We start from the raw sequence: 6,000 nt of genomic DNA on the forward strand, positions 1-6,000 counted from the left end.
GTAACTTGAATGAGCTCGAAAGGAGTATGTTTCCTCAAGTTATGGCTAGTCAAATTTTTGGTCAAATTAGGTATAGAGGCCGTCAAAAAGGTGAAAATTTGACCATCTCAAAAGTGGTCAACAATGCATTTCAAATTAAATAGCTCGTTGAGAGCTTTCCAATGGCATTAATTTTGTCAAAAACAAAGATCATATGTGGAAGTTATGGTAATTTGAAGTTTGAGATGAAAAACATGATTCTAATGATGCCAATATGATGGTGTGGTAGAGAAAGTGACATGGCAGTTTTGTCCAATCAACGATGGACATGTGGCATATAACGAGAAAGTAACAGATTGTCATGTGGCACCCCCATGTGACACCACATGGCATGCTAGAAATAGAACAATTGAATTGAACTTGAACAAAATATGGTTGCTAGATTCAAACTTGCAACCTCTCATTACATATTGACCCACAATTATTGTTGCACTACACATGTGAGTTGCTATTTTTTTGAGGGAAGTGTCTTTTAACCTATACCACCCAAAGAAGGAATAAAAGCCATTGGGATTGGGACCTTTAACCTCCACCCTGTCAAAATAGAGGGTGCTTGATGTGCCATTAAATGTCATAGAGTCTTTTGCAGGATCGGTGTTATAATACCAATTCTTTAATCACCAATCCTTATTTAAATAAGGATATTGGTTGAAACAACCCCTCTATGTGGTATAATATCATTATTATTAATATTCAAGAAGTTTATAACAAAGATAATTTGAGGTAGGGAGTTTAGTATTAAACTTATTAGTTTTAGCCTATTTTTGGCTAATGTTTATGTATAAACAGGGTGGGGGTGTGGTTCTAGGCCTTTGGAATTCATGCATTCACATTTAGATTCATTTGGATTCAAAGAGAAAAAGGAGAAGTAGTGAGATCATCTTCTCTTGTGATGAAAATTCAAGAATATTTCTTTTTCTTGTTAAATAAGTCTTATGAAGAAACTTCTTGCAAAAAGGAATAGTGAATCTATGTTGTAATAATGCTCTCTTTTTGTAGAAAAGCCTTTAGACGAAGCCATTCTTTTTCTCTTTGCAAATCAACCTTGTGGCTATGAGAGGCTTTATGTAAGGTGATTTGAGTGAGGTTTTTCTATCATGGCTTTGTGGATGGGCCACATAACACTGTAAGATAGTTCCTAGGAGCATTTGAAGCATTATTAATAGATTGGTAACTTAGTTGAGCTAGACCTTGAGACATAGTCCACTTGGATGAACTCTATATCAATCTGGTTCTATTTTTATATGTTGCAATAAATGCTCTCTCTTTATTATTCATGTTATTTCTAGATTGTAATGCCCTTTAGTTATTCTTTAGGCATTAAATATTTGTACACCTTTATGCAATTTCACTTAGCAACTATTGTCTAGGTCCTAAATTCGAATCCTTCGGAGCTTGTATGTACAAGTTATGTTCAAACAAAGTTTGGTCAACACATCGTAAAATTTGGTCAACCATGAAAAAATTGACCATCTCAAATCCAATAATCTTTTATCTTAAACTTTAGTGATCATTGTGTTGATTCTCAAACTATATTTAGTTTCAAATTCAGTCCATATGCGAAAGTTACAACCAGTTAAAGATTGGTCAAAATTTTGACTGTTGACTTTGATGATATTAGCTTACTGACATGGAAGGATGTTAACATTACAATAATGTGGTTGTCTACAATGATGTGGTAGGGTTGACTGATATTATTTAACTTTGAACCAAACCAATAATTGGGGTAATTGAACCCATAACTTCCACTATTAAAACTGTCATCCTTTACCATCACGCCACACTTGAACTTAAGAATAAGTTGGGCACACATGTTATTTAAATAGTTCCTAATGCCACTTATTCAACTAAAAATAGGAGGTGCGGTGGTTTGAACCTACAACCTCTTGAATAGGAGTGACCCTCATAAACTACTAACTAAATGGTCTCATAGGCACTTTAAAGAGAATGTGTTTTATTTAACATGCCGATACCCTATTTTCCTCTAATTTTAAGAGATTAACCCCCCTAATTAAAGCTTAAAACCTCACATTAACTTAATATGAATTTACAACAGGCTTAAAATAAAATGTGAGGATAATTAAAGGGTTTTGTTGAGACTTTTAAGGGGTTATCAAAGATTGTCGTGGGATAGATTTTATCTTTATAGATAAAGGAGTTATTTCAAAATTAATTGGGTAAGTCTCTTTTGGTACATATTTTGTGTATAAATGAGGACCTTTGCCTATTGTAAGGGGAGAAGAATTAGCAAGTTCGCATTACATTTCTTTGTGAAAAAATTCTTGTGAAAATGATTCTTGTAGAAAGAATAAGAATTATGAGTTAATAATGCTCTATTACTGTAGCAGAGCCTTAATGCAAAGTCTTTTCTTGGTCTTTGTAAATCTATCTTATTGCTTTGTGAGCCTTATTATGAGGTGATTTGAGTAAGGATTGTATGGTGACTTTGCAGATGGGCTACAAACTATTGTAAAGCGCATTGTTAATAGATTGGTTACTCATTTGAGCCAAACCCAAAGATGTAGTCCACATAAATGAGCTTCGTAATTAATGTGTCGTCTTCTCTATCTCTTGTTATGTGTTATAATTCTCTCTTTATAATTCCTATGGTTTGAAATTTGATGTCCTTTCAGTTGTTTTTAAAGCATTAAATTTATGCTCGCCCTATACAAATTCACTTAGCAAATTATTGTCGTAGATTCTAAAATCATTTCAAATTTAGTTTTTATTTAGCTATGCACACCACAAATTAAGGGGGAGTGCTATTGTTCGAATCATTTTTATGGCTTCACAATTGAGGGTTTAGTGAATTAATCACCTTGCAGATTTGAGCTTCGTTTCTATAAGGAGTTAAATGATTAAGAGCCCATTTGGTTGTTGGAAATTAGAAATTAGAAATACGTTTTTTATTTTTCATTTGGTGCATCAATTGGAATAAGGAATAGGAATACATATTCTCATTTTGCCTCTAAAATATACTTATGTCTATTCCAAAAAATAGGTATTATTGGAATAGTCATTCCTATTCCTAATATGCATTCCTATTCTCAATATGCATTCCTATTCTCAATTCCTATACCTGCACCTAAACAGACCCTAAAAGTGAACTTGATTGTTAATACAATCTTTTAAACTTTCTTTGTATGCCCTGCCACCATGGCTACTAGCCCAGGCAGCAAGTGAGAATGCATGCTTTCAAGGATTTGCTTTAGGACATCGACTACCTAGTACCTTCCCAGTTGGTCACACGTTCGAGTCCCCTCAACCTCAATGGCTATTTCTATGCTTAAACAAATGTCTATACCCTGTTCTGGGGCATTTTGTTTGTTAAAACCAAGGAGAAGGTAGGGACAATTGTCAAGTCTGTGGGGCAATTTGTTTGTTAAAACCAAGGAGAAGATAGGGACAATTCGGGACAATTGTCAAGTCTGGCTCTACAACTGTCAGTTGCATCTTCTTGAAAGTTTCTATGGATCCATTTTGTGCGAGTTTTACAATCATTTCAGCACATGAAGCATCGTGTCTTGGAGACATTTTGTGAAACACTTCGCACGTTGTTTCCTTGATTCCACATGCAAACAGTCTTAAGAATTTTCTCCCTGATTCCACATTGTGCATACAGTCTAAGAATTTAGTGTGGAATTGAATTTGTGCTTTGAATTCCATTTTCTGTACTTTGTGATTGGAAGACGGCGAAGGCAGTGGAGTTAAAGAGATCTGGCGAGTTCAGGATGAAATGGATAGCGCAAGGCTTTTGATTAAAGTTTTGATTTACTATGAATCCGCAGAAATCGGGAAAATTCACATTTTCTTTGTGATCAGAAAGGCAGATATGACGCGCGTTTATGCTCTACTTTTAAATTTTATTCTTAATTAACGGCGATTTTGAACAAGATTGAGATTATCTGAGCTTTTTGTTGTTTAAAGTTTTCTTAATTTGGATTTTTCTTAATTGCTTCAGGCTGAACGAGAGATTTTTGGCTTAGCTGTTAATGAATTTGTGTTGGATTAAGACAAGCGTTCTATTTTCGTGGAAGAATTTGCTAATTTGAGCTGCAATCGTTAGTTAAGGTCAATCTTTAGCTTATTATTGCTGGAATTTGAGGCGGAGTTAATAGCTAGACAACTGTGAATTGTACGGACCTTGGTTATGAATCCATCTAAATCAGGGGTTGAAAATGATGAATACTACTTAAAATTGACTATGAAGTAGAGCAGCAACGCAAAGATCACAGAAGCGATGAGATCCCACAGGTTGAGGGTTCAATTTCCTTCACAACTACCTCAAATCCAGTTTTAAAAGCCATCAAAATGCTGTTACATTTAACCAGACAAAGAAAAGTTGAAGTATTACGAAGAGCAAATGATTTTCTACGAAAGAATGGTGTATATATATATATATATCCCAAATAGTAAACAAATGGCCTTGGCCCTTCACTATCACCATATGAATTCCTGTCAAATGCATTCCTTATTAGTATTACATAAAATAAGTTATGGACAAATAAATCTATTTCACGAACAATTTAAACGAGGCTAATCAATTCAAAGGGAGAAATAGCCCGCCGAGGTTATACTGTTTATATAACAATGTGACCTACTTGCTTATAGAACGCTTGCCGATCGAGATGGTAGGTGGCAGGTGCTTGAAATTGATCTATTTTTTTGGAAAGTGTGGCTATTGATGTACCTAACTTATATTCTACAATCTATTTGAATTATGGTTAATTCGATACTGAATTAAAATTTAACATCAAAGTTTTAGACTTTTTAACGTCAACGTTTTAGATTTTTTTAACATCAATGAGCACAGAAATAAAATTCCATTTTCATTGCAGTCATGTGCAAGTACTGACGATGTGAAATATATATAGATGCATGGCATTAATACTAAGTAATAATAACAAAGTAAATGAATTTGTACCCAAACAAGCTTCATAGCGTATAAAAACCCTTACCTGTAAAGGTTCCCCTGTTCCCGCTTTTAGCAGCACCAACACAACACCTAGGGCATCATCAGATGCCTGAAATTGTGGCCATTCGTGTGCAGTATTCTGTAGGAATTTTTGAAATAGAAAAATTCACACAATTCGTTTCAGTTTTTAGGGAATTTTTTTTGAAAAAATAACAATTTACACCAGAAAGAAAGATAAAAACCCTTACGAATGCACATTTTCTAAAAATAGGCTGGAAAGCGATATTACCTTAAAATGCTAAAATCGTCCATCGCCTCTGGCAAAAGAATTAACGGATGGTTGATAGCCATGGCGTTACACTGCAAATCTTGGAATAAAAATGTGAAACTTTGCAGCTAATCATGCACAGATCTAGCCAGGAAAATAGGAACGGAACATCTTTGAGAAAGAAAAACAGAGCATCTCCAAATGAAAAGCACTGAATTAACATTAACTGAATGCCGAAAAAATACAGTGTTTACAAAATAAAGTAGCCTCATTAAACACGGATTTGCGGTGAAAAAGGAAACGAACTAATATAAACACCGTCATTACCGTGAAGGAAATTGCAGGAAACCTAAGGCTGGGGTCCCATGGCACCCGCCTCCTTAAAAATAGAGCGGGTGTTGCTGAGAGTTTTTAGGGATATTTAAAAAGGGAAGTGGTCCTATGAATTTATAAATGAGTCCGCTTCAAAAAAAACATAGCTGCTAAGTTTAAGGAAGCTTTTGACTCATAAATTAATTTAAATTTATTCATAAATTTGTTTGGTGGGAATTCATTTTGATGGGAAAATGAAGTGTAGATTGTTGATAAATGGCATAATTCCTCCCTAAGCCGGTGGGGCTAAATTCAGCCCCACCCCTTTTTCACCCGCTCAAATTCAGAGAGCTAAAAATTCGGGGCTCCTATTTTATAGGAAAAGATTCCAATTAACCCTTTAGCCCCCCCTAAAAAAGTATTATGGAGCCACTCGCTCCACAAAAATAGAGCCCAAGCCCCTCCC

At 34.9% G+C, this 6,000-nt stretch overlaps 1 long non-coding RNA gene across 6 annotated transcripts in view; it reads right to left on the bottom strand.

Moving 5' to 3' along the window:
* LOC149566360 (uncharacterized) overlaps nt 1–5,633 on the bottom strand; it is a 49,465-nt gene extending 43,832 nt beyond the window's left edge. For 2 of the 6 annotated variants that reach the window (XR_016361556.1, XR_016361555.1), the window contains exons 1-2: nt 5,244–5,472; nt 4,998–5,093 (exon numbers count right to left, since the gene is read on the bottom strand). This is a non-coding gene — a long non-coding RNA (uncharacterized LOC149566360). Of the gene's footprint in view, nt 1–4,443; nt 4,495–4,997; nt 5,094–5,243; nt 5,473–5,549 lie in introns of those variants that run through there. The other 4 variants (XR_016361554.1, XR_016361553.1, XR_016361557.1 and 1 more) reach the window with 4 other exon arrangements.
* Between the last annotated feature and the right edge of the window lie 367 nt (nt 5,634–6,000).

Source organism: Cupressus sempervirens, chromosome 3, assembly GCF_028749045.1.
Source record: "Cupressus sempervirens isolate cs-2001-9-10 chromosome 3, ASM2874904v1, whole genome shotgun sequence".
Taxonomy (NCBI): Eukaryota; Viridiplantae; Streptophyta; class Pinopsida; order Cupressales; family Cupressaceae; genus Cupressus; species Cupressus sempervirens.